Raw genomic sequence first — 18,214 nt, forward strand, 5'->3', positions numbered from 1 at the left:
TAGACTGGCAGGCAGATAGCTGTACTCAGTCCTGGCTTTGCCGTACACGCTCTCTAGGGACCTCAGTGTCCTCATTTCCTGGGAGTTGAGGGGGAGAGAGAAAGGCAGGAGGATGGGGGTGGGTGTTGGTTACTCCACACTCTTTCCAACTCTTTCAGAGGTTAAAATAGCTCTTTTGGTATTGGAGATTAAGTTTTTGTGCCCTGTTGCCCAACTCCGCACTTGAAACAGTGGCACAGTTGGAAGGATGGGTCTTTGGGAGGCTGCTCTTTCCCCCAGCCCCCAAGAGATTGGTGACTTGGATACCATTATTAACTTGGGATAAAACTGGACTCATTAACTATGCTTGGACTGAGGAATTAAAATACGGGTCTGCTTTGGGGTGCCTGGGTGGCTTAGTTGGTTAAGCGTCCGACTTTGGCTTGGGTCATGATCTCTCAGTTCATGAGTTTGAGCCTTGCATCGGGCTCTGTGCTGACAGCTCAGAACCTGGAGCCTGCTTCGGATTCTGTGTCTCCCTCTCTCTGCCCCTCCCCTGCTCGCTCACTCTCTCTCTCTCTCTCTCTCTCAAACATAAGTAAACATTAAATTTTTTTTTTTAAATACGCATCTGCCTAGGACGTCTCCCCCAGTTCACAGGGCCCCAAGGGTTTAGGGACTGACAGTCTGTGGTCTATATGTATATAGTGGAAGGTGGGGAAAAAAGTACGAGGTAGGCATTTCTTGAGCATCACCGTGTGCTAGGGACTTTCTCCTGGTACAATCACCTTTTGGGGTGAATAGTAGTATTTCTGTTATATATGTGGAAAATTTGAACCCAAATCTCTTGGCCCTAAGTCAGCCCAGTCCTGGTGATCTCTGTGGTGACAGATGGTAGCCAGATATCCCTCACATCTGATTCTGTCTGCAGCCACAGAAATCCACAGTTGATGGCATTGCTGGGAGAACAGGGAAGGACTGTAAAAGAAGGGCTGTATATTTTTTTTTTCCTTCACATCTGTGAACTTGAAGAGACGGGGAAAGAGGAGGAAAAAAACCCAACTTGGCATGAATGATGTTAAGTGAGATCAAATAAGGTGAAAAGCAAAATAGAATCCAGAAATTTAGTTTTGCTTTTACCCAAAGTTCACGGGCGGCTGCTGTACAAAGTCCTTTTTACTTTTCACAAATGTTAAGCACTTTTCATAACATGAATCTCATTATCTTTTACTTTGTTTATGAACTTAAATAGCTTTATAAAAGACAAAGAACCAATTCAACACAAACTGTGTGTCACCTTTGTTATTTTATTTCTTGCTAACGTACAAATTATTACACTTATGAGTTAAAATTATTTTAGCTCCTCATGCATTCATTGTGAAAGTATTTTTTGAATAGTCAACAGTGAAGTAGAAATTTTAAATAAAAAAGAATCCTAACACCCTAGAAAGTAAACTTTTAAAGTTTTTTTCCTACTTTTGGTTGCATGCATGCATGAATTTTATATAGCTGGAAATGTACCAGTTTATATTGTGTTCTTGTCTTTATGAATGTGTTTCCATGTTGCTATCTAACCTTCATAATTAATAATTTATCACTTTACCTTAAGCATTCTCCTACTTGTTGAATATTATTACTTATTTACCTTGCTTCATGTCATGAAACAGATTGGCAGTTTTGTTGGACATTGAAGTGGTTTATTTATTATTTTTCTTTATAAACATTATTTATTTGCGTCTTTGTACACTAGTTGCCCATCCCTCCCTCGTTTGTTCTTTCTGGCAGAGGGAAAGAAATTGTTATTTTTTTAGGATAATTTCTTAGAAGTGAGATGAGCAACTCTGAAGGTATATCAAAGAACATAAATATGGTAGTTTTAGGGGTTATTGAAAGAAGCAAGATAACAATTAAAGTGAGTCATTAAGCAGGGTTGTCACTTAAAATGTTAATGTGGATTTTTATTAAATCCTAGTTTTTAATTTAATTTTTTTAATTTACATCCAAGTTAGTTAGCATATAGTGCAACAGTGATTTCAGGAATAGGTTCCTTAATGCCCCTTACCCGTTTAGCCCATCTCCCCTCCCACAACCCCTCAAGTAACCCTCTGTTCTCCATATTTAAGAGTCTCTTATATTTTGTCCCCCTACCTGTTTTTATATTACTTTTGCTTCCCTTCCCTTGTGTTTATCTGTTCTGTGTCTTAAAGTCCTCATATGAATGAAGTCCTATGATATTTGTCTTTCTCTGACTAATTTCGCTTAGCATAATACCCTCTAGTTCTATCCACGTAGTTGCAAGTGGCAAGATTTCATTCTTTTTGATTGCCGAGTAATACTCCACTTTATATGTATACCATATCTTCTTTATCCATTCATCTGTCAATGGAGATTTGGGCTCTTTCCATACTTTGGCTATTATTGATAGTGTTGCTATAAATGTTATTGAATCCTAGTTTTAAAAATTATTACTAAAAGAGAAATTAGACATTGACATTTACATACAAAGTTTAACTGAAACTCTTAAGTTGTGATTAAGCTTTAAAAAATAATTTGTTTTTGGCTAAATTGAATGCAGTATAATTTGGAACAAATCTTGTATTTGATTAATAGTATTGGTCCAAGTTATCCTGCATCCCTGAAATATTAGCATTGGCCTGGCAGTCCCCTGGGCTCTTCCCTGGAAGGTGATCATCCCTTCCTAACCCATTCTGTTCAGCCCTGGGGAGCCTGGCCACTTCTGTGTGTCCACTCCTTTTTAACCTGGGGCCCTCTGGCCAGAAGGGCTTCTTTGTATGGTGCCGTTGTCCTTCCACTCGCCTTCCATGGACCGTAATTCTGCTTTCTGGAGCAACAGTCATGTTTATTCCCCTGGTCAGGAAACTTGAGAAAATCAGAGATCTGTTCTGGTTTTTGCTTTCTGCGTCCTTAGCTCTTGGCACAGCTCCTGGCACTTAGGAGGTGCTCAAAAACACATTTGTAGAATGAAATTATCTTGAGACAGTCTTTCAAATATATGAATACAACCATGATGTCCCAACTTAGTCACCTCATCTTCAGGTTTAATATCCTCCAGTCCAGCCGTTCCTCATGAAAGAATTTCCAGAGCCTTCTCCTTCTTAATCAGTTTCTCACCATTGTCTGTGGCTGCCGTTGGCTGTCAGTCATTCTGTTATAATATGTGGCCAGATTGGCACCCAATTCTCCATAAGTGGTCTGATTTGCAGTCATACATTCAAGTGGGCATTACTTTCCCCCCTCCTTAGCAAATCCCTAGTTGCTTATATCTTTTCATGTGATCTGCTGTTAAGCCTAGTTTCTTCTAAGAGGTGCTTGTACTGTTGAGTGTTTTCTTCTAGATTAGTGTCACTTGGGATTTGATGAGGGCTCTTCAATATCCTCATGTGAGTCCTCAGTAAAAATGAGGAACAAGGGTGGCCCACAAAAAGCTCTGTGGAAGCCTCCCTTCAAATTGACAGTAATCCCCTAATCCCATGTTTTTCAAACTGTGGTGTGCCTACAGATTATCTGGGAATTTGGTTAAAATGAAGATTCTGGTTCAATAGGTCTGTGTGCAATGTGAGATTCCAGTTTTCTAATCAGTTCCAAGGTGATGCTGATGCTGTGGGTCTATCCAGTCATGCTTGAGTAGGGAGGCACAGTTTTTAGAGTTGTTCATGAAAACAAATCCTTTGGTGTCTGGATAACCGTACCCGTCAGAGCCCCCAACAGATACTATCTGATGAGGTGCTTGACCCCATTCCCAGAGGTTCATCTCCTTCCACACTAAGTAAATGAGGAAAACAAGAGTGGTGCTATTTCTACCATCTTCCAAATGGTTGTGTATCTCTCCATGCATATTTAATTGGACCCTTTTTTCCAGCCCGGCAAGCTGTTATCCAACATATTTAGTATCTTTTCAGGTTTCTCGTTATGTGGACGTTTGATAATGTGACCAGCTATACCGAACACTTATTTTTTTATTATTAATCTAGCATACTTTTGTATACCAGAAAGTTACCCAAAGAGAAACTAAAGAGACAGTTTTTAAAAACATTGGTTATAAAGTATAGTGTTACTGATAAAATTCTTTTATAAGAAATGCTATGGAGCATCCAATTTTTTTTTTTTTTTTTTTTTTTTTTTTTTTTACTCAGTTGGAATTTGGAGAAAATGGATGCATTGTTGAAATTACATTCCTCAACTGAAAGATACTCCTGCAGCTGCCAGCCTTTCAGTAATAGATTAGCAAGTGAGTTTTGTAGAACTCAGGTTGGGGAGGTCATGAGCATCTGATCCCCCTTTTCTGCAAGCTTTCAATCTTTTAGCTTAGGAGACAGGTGCTTTTGTACAAAGCAGATAACACTATGTCCAGGACTTTTTTAGGGTGTTTTAAGGGATGATTATTGTGTCAAAATTTGACGACAAAGGCATTTACACTTATTTTGTAGAGCTCAATGTGATCTGCTTAATAGAGTGTTGTCTCTGTATTAGGGATTCCCTACCTCTTGGTGAGATAGGCTCTTATTTCCTCAAAGCTGTAGGATTAATAGAACAAGTATTCTGCTAAAGGTCTTAAAAGAGAAGTTTTGCTTTGAATCATTCTGTAGGTTAAGCACCTTCTGAGCTCAAAGGTTGTGCTTAGAAATTGACTAGTGTTCTCTTTTTATGAGCAGGCCTTTCGGATGTAGTGTTCTTGAGGGGAGAGGACACTTTCAAAGTGCATTCCACCCAGTGCCCTAGTCATGGCAATTTATAGCTTGATTGTTGGAATTATCACAACCTGCGTGTGTGCACACACATTCACAGAGTTATATAGTCCCTTAAATTTTGCTTGTGTAGACCTGTAGACCATCTTTTCCTTTTGTTTTGAATACAGTAGGTGTGGCCACACCCTGGAAAGTATTCTCCCCACTGGATATCAAAAAAACCCTCCCCCTGCACTCTCAAAGCCCGTGAGCCCCAAATTCATCATTTGAGCATCTGAGGGACAGGTTGACATGTTGCTCTTGTAGTTTATGCATTAATTTCCTCCCTTTCCATGATGATGGTTTTCCATGGTCGACTAGATCTTTTGTTGTTCTTTCAGCTGCTCACGTGCAAGCTCAGTTGCAGTAATAATCATGCCTTCCCTTTAACAATTTTCTTCATTATAATAATTTTCAAAAATGTATTAATAAACCTCCATGAACCCATCACATAATCTCGACAATATCGACATCTTTATGATCTAGTTTCATTTATTTTCTACTCTTCTTTATCCTTCCTACCACCACACATGGTCTTCTGCCCACCCCCCCCCCCCATCTTCTAGTCTTTTAAACCAAATTCCAGATATCTTATCATCTCATCTGTGATATTTCAGTTTGTAACCTAACAGATGAATATTTTTTGCCACCTTTTTGTTGAAGTAATATACATAGGGGGAAATGAGCATAAGTGTAGAGGCTCGTGACTTTTCACAAGCTGAATGGATCTGTATAACCAGCACCAGGTCAAGAAGCACAACATTTCCAGCACTAAGCAGTGGATTTTTCTGGGTGAATTTAATGTTAATCTCCAATTTGTTCTTTACTAAATATTCTGAACCTATGCTGGTGCATAATTGAAGCTTTTATGGTATGTCCACAATTTAACTAGGCAAATGTAATTAAGTTTTCATTCCAAATACTGTATATGAAACACAGTTTGAGTCTGGCTCTGTCAAAACAAACCAAAAACCCAAGTATTGCTAGTCTCAATGAGTTGATCACTTAGGCACTGTTGATTAATATGTTTAGATAATTATGACTCCTAAATAGTAAAGACAGCATCTTCCAAATATGTCATGAAAGTTGAGTACTGTAACTAGATGTTAAATTAGGAGAATCCCACTCAGAGGATTCTTATCTGATTGATAAGAAACTTTGACTCTGTTAGCATAGCCAAGTGGTTAAGAACAATACTCTGGGTTGAAATCCTTGCCTTGCCACTGTGTAGCCTGAGGCAGGTCCCTTTGCCTCTCTGTGTCTGATTGCTTATCAGTAACATGGAGATGAAACATCTGTTTCATAGGGTATTTGTGAGGATTAGAAGAAATAAGCGTGTAAGGTGCCAAGCACAGTACCTGGTACATAACCATTCAACAAAGCAAACTGTTTTTATCCTTTACTTCTTTTTAGATTTCACAGTCTTTTTTAAAGGAAGGCTGTGGAGTTTTAGTAGCTTAATAACATTCAAAGTTGTGTCCACAGATTTATCAAATTTTCCAACAACCATAGCAGAACTTTGTCAAACATATGAGTACTTTTCTTTCAAATCAGTCATCTTGAAACCCTCTTATTCAAATGTTGCCTTTGCTCAAAATGTATTTGGACTTCTTATTACTAGTTGTTAGTCTACAGATGTCCTTTTTGCTGAAATTACAACTAGGATAGAGGTGAATATGTGCATAATGAAATTTTGTTATTTATTTGATTCAGCAAACTTTTATTGACCACCTAGTATTTGTCAGACATACTAGGCACCAGAAATATAGCAGTGAACAGGTAAGACAGGGTCATTGCCCTATGGCATTTGCAATTTAGGGGACAAAAAGCTTTCACCAGTACCCTGGATCATGTCAACAATGTGACAGTACTAAATAACATTGTTAAAACTGCGGGAAGGAAAATGCAAAATTTTGGATGTTTTGTAGATATATCCAGTACTTTTATTGGTACAACAAAATCTCATCCTTGATATATTACCTGAAAGAAGACAGATAACTTCATTAATAAAATGATATGTACTGAGGGACACTCTGATCTGTAACAGTGCAATGATGTAACCAGCCCTTTAAATTCAAATTTGAAATAAAACAAGGAGCTCCTTTATTTCCTCTCTGTTTGACTGTGACTTTGGAGCCACTCACTCATGAACTTGAAATCGGAAGCACAGTTACATTAAACAATACAACTGAAACTAAATTATTCACCAGTGGCCTGGTGATGATCAAAAATGGTTATACATTCAAGAACATTTGTTAGGTTCCAGTTTTTAGCATATCTAAAAAATGAACATGCTAACTAATTGATTTCTTCTTAAAATTTTCCAAATATTTGTATCTATTCGATTTAACACCTTAATGTTAAATAATTACAAAGTACATATAGTTAAATAAACAAAATTATAGAGTCCCAAAATTCAAAGGGGCTTTAAAGATAGTTAAGGATAGTCACCCTTACAGTGCAAAAATGCCCTCAGCCTGTGCCCAACACCTCTGGTGATGGAGATGTTTAACTATAGACTAGGGGGTCAAGGGCATATAATATAAATGTAGCAACTTATCTGTTATAGGAGTGGTAGTTACCTTATGGGGAACTTTTGGGCCCTCTCTGGAAGTACAGGTTGGTTGGTTGGCTGGTTGTTTTTTTCCAGGTAACATTCTGGCCAGCTGTACATTGTCTTTTGCAGTCTAGTTTCTGTCTGTGGACCTCCATTGTGTCACCTTTCCAGTAAACTTTGGCATTGGGTAGGGAAACATCCCAAGATCTTTTTAGTTTTCTAAGTTTGTAATTAATATTATAGCCTAAAATTTTAACCATTTATTCATTTAACAAATATTTTCCATCTATTGTGTGCCGGTCACTGTTCTAGGCAGAAGGGATGATAGCACTGGGTAAAACGTCACTACCATCATGGAGATTTCAGGTTCATGAGTGAGTGGCTCTAACGTTGCAATCAAACATGAAATAAAGGAAATGGATCAGGTCTTGAAGGAGATGATGATTCTGGTTTGGGACATGGTGAGCTTGTGAGGCAGTGGGCCATCCAAGAGCAGATATCTGGTAGGCAGCCAGCTCTGTGGTTGAGAGAAAACTGGCTTTGAGAATTCTTGGCATGTAAGGTGGGACTTGAGGCTATTGGAACAGAGGAAGTCAGCAAGGGAAGCAAGTGGTCTGAAAGTGGGAGGTAGTCTAGGATAGCATGGTGCTTGTTGCCTTGTAAGTACCACATAGAAGTTTTTGAATTCATTTATTTGATCAACAACTGTAATCCTTTTTAAGTAATTATGTAATAAGCATTACTTCTTCAGTAATTGTAACATGAAGCAAGTACAGTTTTCTCATTACTTTGGAGAAACTCTTTTCTACTACAAAAATTTGGGAAGTGGAGGTTTTGTGTAATAACCTTTCCCTTTTTTTCTTTTTAAGAATTGTGTGAGTAGCACATAGCCAAACTTTTAATAGCCAAAAATATGCAAGTGTGAAGAGTAAAGTTTGCCCCTTTACCCCTCTCCTTACCCTTTTCCCACCTAAGACTTTTTTTCTATGGCTTTCCACATACTGTTCCTAGAGAAGATTTGTTCTGAACACAGTCTGTTTGGAGACTGAAGAATGTCATTCCTCATGTTTGTGTTTGATTCACAAAGACCATAGATAAGTTATATTAATTTTTCATGGTGGCCTCCCCAGGGGATGTTCTTGCCCTTGCCCTTAGTGGTGGGTAATCTTTTATAGGAAGTCCTTCAACTGCATAGTTAGTGGGTAGCTGAAGCTCCATTATGTACTTTGGGAAGCACAGCTGGACAAATGCAGGGTGAGGTGAGATCTCATTTCCAGGATACTAGAAAATCACAGACACACACAGACACACACACACACACACACACACACACAGAGAGATGGGACATGTAAAGAGTTCTGAAATCCCTTTTATGGTGCACTGAATTTTGGGTGTTACTTATACCAGTCAAGAGTTGATCAAAATAATTCTCATGTGAAAAGTAGTCACAAGACATTGTACATTTTGTTAGGATTCTTGTTTCCTTAGTTTTACTGAATGTAATGGACCTAGGTTTCTAGAGTTGATGTTTGGCTGTCATTTATAGGTGGACCTCATTAAAAGCACTGAGAGCTTAATTGTGTCTAATGACTTCTGAGGCATTGATTGCACAGTATTAAAAATGCGTAACCATTTGTGCCTGAGGAAGATTGTTACTTGGTAGGGAAGAGGAGAGAGAAATTATGTGATTGCCCTTGGTGTTTGCAGCATATTATAGGATCTAGAATTTAAATGAAAAATTAGTCCAGAGCAAAAGCACTGCTTTCGTATTTGGTATTTTTTGACAACTTGCTGATCTCTGGTCTTCCCCATCTTGGTAAAATGGTACTTTCAAGAACTTAGTTGTTGAAGTCCTAAACCTGGAAGTCATCCTTAACAACTCTGTCCTGCACGTTCAGTCTACCAGAAGACCTGCGGATCCTACCTCCAACGTAGAAAACCCATCTCCAGGGGTGCCTGGTTGGCTCAGTTGGTTAAGCATCCAGCTTTTGATTTTGGTCAGGTCATGAACCCATGGTTCATGGGTTCAAGCCCCCCACTGGGCTCTGCACTGACAGTGCAGAGTCTGCTTGGGATTCTCTCTCTCTGCCCCTCTCTCTCCTGCTCACACACGCACTCTCTCTTTCAAAATAAATAAAATAATATTCATACTTTTTAACCCAGGGATTTAAAAATAGTCTATCTCAAAGAAATAATCATAGGTTAAGACACTAATTTATATAGAGATATTTATCTCCACATTATAAAGTAAGTAAACAGTAAACCAAAATGAACATGTTCAAGTGCCTGACACTGAGCAATTGTTAAATTATGTACATCTATGAAGCTAACAAAATTCTATGAACAAAATGAAGCTAACAAAAATAGACTTTAAAGACATAGGGAAAATGTTTATGTGGTTTTTAGGGATGCTAAGTGAAAAAAATATATACTCCAAAACAGATTTATCCAGAATATCAATTCTATAAGAAGGTATATGCAAAGGAAAGTAAAAATTAATAGTAATTGTTTTTATAACTTGGATTGTGTGAGGGTTTCCCCCTGTATTCATATACTTTTCTGTATTTTCTGGATTTTTACAGTAAGTATACTATAATCAGGAAAAAAATATTTTTTAAATTGCCAAGTTGTCTCACAGAGAAATAAGAATGGCCAGTGATCACATGAAAATATTTAACTTCAGTAGTAATAAAAAATGGGAATAATGCTCAATGAGATGGAGAATGCCTATTCCATATATTTAAGGGGGGGAAAAAAGTAATATGTATGCTGTGATCCCAGTTTGGTTAAAATTGTATGTATCAACATGTTGACAGTGCTTATCTCTGGATAGTTGATATTTTTTCAGATGACTTTTAATTTTCTTCTTTATGCTTATGATTTGGATTATGTGAGTTTTCTGCCCCTGTAGTCTTATCTATTTTGTATTTTCCAGTTTTCCTATATTAAATGCATGTTGCTCTTATAATCAGGAAATTTTTCACACATTAAAAAATATCAAATTAGCCTTTCCATCCTCTAAAGCATACTTTCTGCTCTTAAAATATGCTTAAAATATTTAACTTGGATGTTAGAATGAGAGAAATTTGAGGGAACTCTTTATGTAATTCAGTATTTTTTAAAAATGTTCATTTATTTTGAGAGAGAAGGAGAGAAAATCCCAAGCAGGCTCCACACTGTCAGCGCGGAGCCCAGCTCGGGGCTTGATCTAACAAATAGTGAGATCATGACCTGAGCTGAAATCAAGAGTCAGATGCTTAACTGACTGAGCCAACCAGGCACCCCTGTAATTCAGTCTTAAGAGCTAAATGTATACAATGATATAAATTTCTACATTACTTTAAAGAGATGTATCTTTGTTTTGTCTAAGGTATATTTGCATACCTCAAATTATCTCCTTATACGGTCGGCCACATAAGGGCAATATGATGGAAAACTGTCTTTTTGCCATTTTTTATGAAGACTTTTGAGCCTTTTTAAAACGTTTTTTTAAAATGTATATTTATTTTGAGAGAGAGAGCATGTGAGTGCATAAGCAAATGGGGGAAGGGCAGAGAGAGAGAGAGGGAGAGAGGGAATCCCAGGCTCCACACTCAGTGCAAGCCCCACACAGGGCTCGATTCCATGAACAGTGAGATCATGACCTGAGTTGAAATCAAGAGTCAGATGCTTAACCAACTGAGCCACCCAGGCACCCCTGAGCCTTTTTATTTCTAAAAATTGAGATATCATTGACATACAGCACAATGTGCAGATTTTAAATGTATGGTCCAATAAGTTTTAACAAATATTTATACCCATGTGAATACCACCCCAGTCACTATGTAGATCTTTTTTTTTAACTACAGAAAACTTCCCTCATGCTTCCTTCTTGTCAGTCTTCACCATTCAAAGGTAATCTTTATTCTGCTTTTTACCACCATAGATTAATTTCACTTTTTCTAGAACTCCATATGAACAAAATCATATAATATATTCTCTTTTATGTCTAGCTTCTTTTGCTTAACATGATTTTGAGATTCACCCATAGTATGCATATCAGCAACCGATTCTTTCTTTTTAATTACTGAGTAGTATTCTGTTGTGTGAATAGCAAGGTTTGTTTCCCCATCCTCATGTATGGACATGTAAGATATGTCCAGGTCTGGGTTATTTTATTATTATTTTATTTTATTTAATTTATTTAAGTTTATTTATTTTGAGTGGGGGGACAGGGGCAGAGAGAGAAAGAGAGAGAGGGAGAGAGAGAGGGAGAGAAAGAATCCCAAGCAGGCTCCTCATGGTCAGTGCAGAGCCTGATACAGGGCTCGAACCCACGAACTGTGAGATCATGATCTGAGCCAAAATCAAGAGTCAGACATGCAACCAGCTGAGCCACCCACATGCCCCCCAGGCTTGGGCTATTTTAAAATCAGGAATGGTTAGCTTGTAGCTATGTTATAAAGCCCAGTGTGCACCCTGCTTCTCTTTTCCTATGTAGCAGTGTTGGAAGATCAGGCATTTGTCCTGCAGTTCAGGGCTTGTTTCTAGGAGCCTGTCACCAAGACCACCACAAAGAGAGCAGAGAATAAAACTAAAGCGGCTGGCCAAGTCCAGGGCAGATGCCTCAGGAGTTCAGTTCCTGGGCACAGAATGGCAGGCCTGAAGATGAACTGAAAGCTCCTTTCACAGAAAGAAAGAACAAAGACAAAGCTCAGCAGCGAAAGAGCTCAGGGCATCCAGTCAGGGACCAAGACTGCCACTACCACATTGAGACCAAATCACAGCAGCTGTGTCAGGTTCCTCAGAGTGCTGAGCGTTGACCACCCGGAGAAAGGGTGGGGGGGTCCTTCCTCACCCCAGCCGGCCCTGCGGCAAGTGTTGCCTGAGTGCCCATCTGGGCTCCCTTCTGCTGGGGCTTCTGGGGTAAGGAGCTCCAGCAGGACTTGAAGCACTGGCTATGCAGCCTGTGACTGCTCTTCTGATACGAGTCAAGTGAAAAAAACCCATGACCTCTTGGAGATACACCATCTGATAACTGGAAGCAACACTTCCCCGCCCCCCAGACTCAAGTGCTTACCATACATGTGTTATTATCCATAGTGTAAATTACTCAAGAACAGGAATTGTAAGTTCTAGATTTGAGAGGTCTAGGATGTGTATCTCTGTGACAGAACAGGACACAGCACCTCGTCACCTAGCCTCATTCCTTGTAGAGTTCGTTTCCCTCTGTGCCATCACCAACCAAGGGGAATGTGGCCTTTATCCCATCTCCTTGGGCACTGCCCCTTTATCTCATCTGTCTCCTGAATCTTGACACACAGTTCAGGTTAACTGAGTGTAAACAGAGCTGAGGAAATGGGGAGGAAGAAGTACTTACTCAGTTAGCTTGTTGAAAACACTCTTAGAGGAAGGGATACTGTGGGGGCCCTCATTAGGCAGTGGCAGGACCAAAGAAGAGGGTGCCCCCCACCTGTCATGTTATGGAAGAATTTATGGCAACACTCATCCCGTGAAGAGGGAGTTGACCATGGATATTACACTGACCAGCTTTGCTGGAAACTGCTGAAGGGATCCTTGGATGCTTGGCAGCAGACTCAGCCAGCAAGGAGTTCACTCTCTGTACCCCCTAGGCAGCTTTCCCCCTCCCTGGACTGTTGTCTGTCTGCTACCTCACTGTGTCAGAATCTTATCTGATTATCTTTTTGCCCTCATTTCTTGTCCAGGTCTATTTTTTTCTTTGCCTCCTTTTTCCTTGGCCTCTTCAACTTAACTTTCTGGTTAAAAAACAAAACAAATATCAGACTTTCTAACTTTGTGTTAGCTAACATTCCCTGCCCAGACACTGACCCTGAGCACCTGCCAAAAGATATTTTTATTGCCTTTGGTTTCATTATAGATGACAAAGCACATGGAATTGAATGTCTTTTCTCCAGGATTGAGTTGCTAGTTGTTTATTTCAAAACCAGATAGTATTTTCTGATTGAAGTTATTAATAAGCAGTTTGATTCTTTTTTTTTTTTTTAATTTTTGTTTAGTGTTTATTTATTCTTGAGAGAGAGACACAGAGCGTGAGTGGGGGAGGGGGGGAGCAGAGAGAGAGAGGGAGACACAGAATCTGAAGCGGGCTCCGGGCTCCGAGCTGTCAGCACAGAGCCTGACGTGGGGCTCAAACCCACGAACCGTGAGATCATGACCTGAGCCGAAGTTGGACGCTTAACCAACTGAGCCACCCAGGCGCCCCAGCAGTTTGATTCTTAAAACCCTTTTTGATATTACTGGATCAGTGTGGACTATTAGTCCCATGTGACACATGTGTTGAGAGGACATATAAATTAAAGCATTGATAAGTTGACACCAAACATGGGAACTGAAGCAATCTCTGCCCATCAGATAAATAATCTACTGGTTTTAAGGTGACTTTTACTTTTGGGGGATATATAATTTCCTTGAAATTACTAGTTTTAGGAAAAGCCACAGTTATTTTTCCTGGGTTACTATTTTATCTTCAGTTATAATTTTGATACAAGAGCAAAGAGCAGATTTTGTCTAGCCGTTACCTTTTGTAACTTCAAACAATTATACTCTCTTAGACTTTAGCAAAGAAATTTTAGAGAAAAGACTTTTAAAGTCTTTCACCTCTCCCTACCAAGTATAGTTGACATTTTTAGGTCTAAATAACCAAGGATGTTTGAGCACATTCTTTAGCAAAGTAGTTAATATTTAATAATCAATTTTTTGGGATTTGAAGTATATGAAAGAAAATTTGTGATACCATTCTATGAAGTCTGTTAAACAACTTATTCTCATCGGTGAACATTGCTGTATCAATTCCTCTAGTAGGAACTGAGGATGATGAAAATTAATTTTAAATAAGGGAAATGAACATCTTTGAGTTCTGACCTTTCCGTAGACAAAAGCAAACAATAAGACCCTGAATAATTGACATTCCTTCTCTGGAATATGAATATTAGGTTCTCCGTGGCAAGTGTAAACTTCATATTTGTAAATTACTCTAGGGTGTTAGTAGATTATCATAGAGATAGAGACAACTAAAGGAAATCATTGCATTACCTTATCAAGGGCGTTTTAAGATAAGGTAAAATTATGTCTTTGAATGGAAAGATATCCCATCTTCATGAATTGGAAGACTTGATATTATAAAGGTGGCAATACTACCCAAAGTAATCTTCAGGTTCAGTGCAATCTCTACCAAAATCCTGGAGGCCTTTTTTGCAGAAATGAAAAAGTCGATCCTAAAATTCATATGGAATTGCAAGGGACTCTGAATAGTCAAAACAATCTTGCAAAAGAAAGATGAAGTTGGAAGAATCATACTTTCCAATTTTATTTATTTATTTATTTGTTTGTTTGTTTATTTTTATTTTAGAGCATGAGCAGGGGAGAGAGGCAGAGGGACACAGAGAGAGAATCCCAAGTAGCCTCCATGCTTAGCATGGAGCCCAATGTGGAGCTCAGTCCCACGACACTGGGATCATGACTTGGGCTGAAATCAAGAGTTGGACACTCAACTGACTGAGCCACCCAGGCTCTTCACCCTTTCCAATTTTAGAAAAGCTACAATAATCAAAAGTGTGGTACTGGCATAAGGCTAGACATATAGATCAATGGAATGGACCTGAAAATCCAGAAATAAACCCATATATCTATAGTTATTTGAGTTTTGACAAGGGTGCAAAGACTATACAATGGTTGAAAGGACAATCTCTTCAGCAAAGGGTGCTGGGACAACTGGACATTGACATGCAAAATAATGAAGTTGGATCCCAACCTCACACTATATAATACAAGTAACTCAAAATGGCTCAAGGACCTAATTGTAAGAGCTAAAACTCTTAGAAGAAAACATAAGGGTAAATCTTCATGACCTTGGATTTGGTAATGGATTCTTAGGAATGACACCAAATGTATAAGCAGCAAAAGAAAAAAAAAAGAGCTAAATTGGACTCCCTCAAAATTTAAAGCTCTTTGCATCAAAGGACACTATTAAGAAAGTGGCAAGAAAATCTAGAGAATTGGATAGGACATTTGCTAATTTGATAAGGGCCCTAGTGTCCACAATGTATTAAAAACTCTTACAACTCAACAACAAAAAGACAACCCAATTAAGATATGGGCAAGGGCTTGATTGGACATTTCTCCAAAAAAGATATAAGAATGGCTAGCACACTTCTGAAAAGATGTTCAACATGCGTTAGTCATTAAGGAAATGCAAATAAAAAATCATAATGAGGTACTACTTCATGCCTACAAGGATGGCTATCATCAAAGCAAACAAACAGAAAAGAAGTGTTGGTGAGGATGTGGAAAAATTGGAACTCTCCTGCTTCACTGGTGAGAATGTAAAATGATGTAGCCACTGTGAACAACAGTTTGGCGATTCCTTAAAAAGTTGAATATAGAATTACCATATGACCCAGCGATTCTGCTTCTAGATATATACCGCAAATAATTGAAGATATACAGTCAAACGAATACTTGTACACAAGTGTTCATTGCAGCAATATTCACAGTAGGTAGAAGGTGAAAACAACTCAAATGTCCATCAATGGATGAATGAACAAAATGTGATCTATCCATACAATGGGATATTTTTCAGTCATAAAAGGAATGAAGTACTGATATTTGCTGCAACATGGAAGAACCTCAAAACATCATGCTAAGTAAAAGAAGGCAGACACAAAAGGTCACATACCCAGAATAGGTAAATCCATAGAGACATAAGGCCTGTTAGTGGTTGGCCAGCCTGGAGCAGGGGGATGGTAGTGACTATTTAATGAGTACGAGGTTTCATATTGGGGTGACTAACAAGGTTTGGAACTAGGTAGAGGTGAAAGTTGCACGATATTGTGAATATACTAAATGTCACTGAATTGTACACTTTAAAATGGTTGATTTCATGTTATGTGAATTTTTAAAAATTATGTCATATAGTTTTTATGATCTCATAAATGTGACTTTGCTGTCATAGTTACCTTGTGACTATTGGAACCCATGGGCTTTGCAGCGTTTGTATGTTGGGAAAGTTCTTTCCAACTGTGGGCAGGAAAACTCAAAGATGGATGATCCCAAGTGGGTTTCTTTCTAAAATAACAATTGAGAAATATAATTTTGTTTTCAAATTTTTATTCATAGAAGGTGGTAAAACTACCTTGAATAGGCCCTGGGTTGTTTTAAAATGTGGTATGAACTAATGTTTGTTAGTTTCTTCATTTAACTTAAAAAAACTATGTTTAAAATAACTGTATATTATTTGGTTTTTTGAAAATTAAGAGTAATTTTAAAGAATCTATGATATATATATACACATATACATATGTGTATATATATATGCAATTGGAATTTTCTGATGGTTTGTTGTCCTGCACTGCTAGTGATTTTTGTGACAGTTTCTAAAATCATCACATGTGCTTTGTATTGTCAGCGGAATTGGTGTCAGATATAAGAAGGTTCTGTTTGCAGATCAGTCAAGGTGGGCTTGTGTGATAAAAATCTTAGTTGGTTTTTTTTTTTTTTCAAATCTTACACCTGTTTTGTTTTTGAAGGAAGGACTTTAGGTTAGATTTGGCAAAATATCTGGCATTGAAAAAGCTTCTCGCTCAGACGTAGAAATGCTATACCAGTGATCATAAAGTTTTTCTTTATGATGAAATTGATGCTTTTGTCTCATAGTTCTGCTTCTGGCCCTGTGTTATTTGTGGACCTGTTTCTCTAGCAGACATATTTATTCTAGTTGTGTTGCACACTCCTACCTGATTCCTTATAGGACTCAAAATATGCCATCCAGGCTTAGAGTTTGTAGACATGAAGCAAACAAAGCTAACTGGTCTGCAGTGGATTGAATCCACAGCTTTTGGCATCATCATCATCATCATCATGTTCCAATAACTGAACTAGAGTGTAAGAGAATAAATGCCTTACTTGAGCAAAGGCTTTGCGATTTCAAAGTTAGAGGGGATCTGGCAAAAGCGTAGCAAAGTGTCTGGAATGAATATTATAAGCTGAAGTTTTGCGTAAGTGTGAGTAGTCAGCTTAAAATAATTGCTTCTGACTTCCACAAAATTAGGAAGATCTCCTTTTTGTTATATTCATTGGATAATGTTTTAAAATAAGGGGTCAGTTTTTAAGTTGTGGAGAATTCAAAGTTAAGTTTTTCAATAAATTATTAATTAGGAAAAATTTCCAACAAGAGCTAGCAGTACCAACTAGACATGGTACTGCTGAACCATGACAGCCACAGGAGAAAACAAGTTATGCAGATGAGGCTGCCACTTACTGGGGGTGTCTGTTTGCTCCAGGACCCTGCCTTTGAACAGCAGCTTAGTGCATTTCCTTGTACAGTTTACGTAAACTTTCTGTGCCTTAGTTTCCTCACCTTGGCAATTAGAATAATAGAATCGATCACATACGGGTGTTACCAAGAACGAATTAGTTAATGTAGTTAAAGCTCTTAGAACAGTGCCTGACACAGAGTAAAAGCTTGATGTGAACATTAGAGACCTAAGAATCACGGTGAAAGGTAGCTAGGAGCTACTTTGGTGAAGGGTGCTTTTATGTGTTTACATTCACAGATCCCTATAGTTCCCACCCTCTGTCATGTGCCTGTGCACCGTTCTATCTGAGGTTCTGAGGGCCTCTGGTATACTCACTCTAGGGCCATTTTATTGGTAATGGGCATGTCAACCAAAGAGAATGCTTTGGGAAAAAAAAAAAAAACGAACTCAAAAGCAGTGGTTTTTCAGCTGCTTCCTGAGAAATTTGAAGATTGCATGAAGCGTCTCTAGTGGTTTGTTGAAAACACATAGTTACTGTCTCATTCATTTGCTGAGAGATACTGTGTGCCCATCATTGGCCCTGGGCAGAGTGGGACAACATCGGTGTTAAGGGTCAGAGACACAGATGATGATAATATGGTTCCTTGGCCTGGAACTCA

General features: G+C 38.5%; 1 protein-coding gene across 13 annotated transcripts in view; it reads left to right on the forward strand.

The window, feature by feature from the left end:
• ZHX3 (zinc fingers and homeoboxes 3) overlaps nt 1-18,214 on the forward strand; it is a 127,491-nt gene that overhangs the window by 40,567 nt on the left and 68,710 nt on the right. For 2 of the 13 annotated variants that reach the window (XM_027070099.2, XM_027070097.2), the window contains exon 1: nt 13,337-16,353. The exons of the other annotated variants lie outside the window; for them this stretch is intronic. The gene's annotated coding sequence lies outside the window, so the exon portion shown is untranslated. Of the gene's footprint in view, nt 1-13,336; nt 16,354-18,214 lie in introns of those variants that run through there. 13 annotated transcript variants of the gene reach the window in all.

This window comes from Acinonyx jubatus, chromosome A3 (assembly GCF_027475565.1).
Source record: "Acinonyx jubatus isolate Ajub_Pintada_27869175 chromosome A3, VMU_Ajub_asm_v1.0, whole genome shotgun sequence".
Lineage (NCBI taxonomy): Eukaryota > Metazoa > Chordata > Mammalia > Carnivora > Felidae > Acinonyx > Acinonyx jubatus.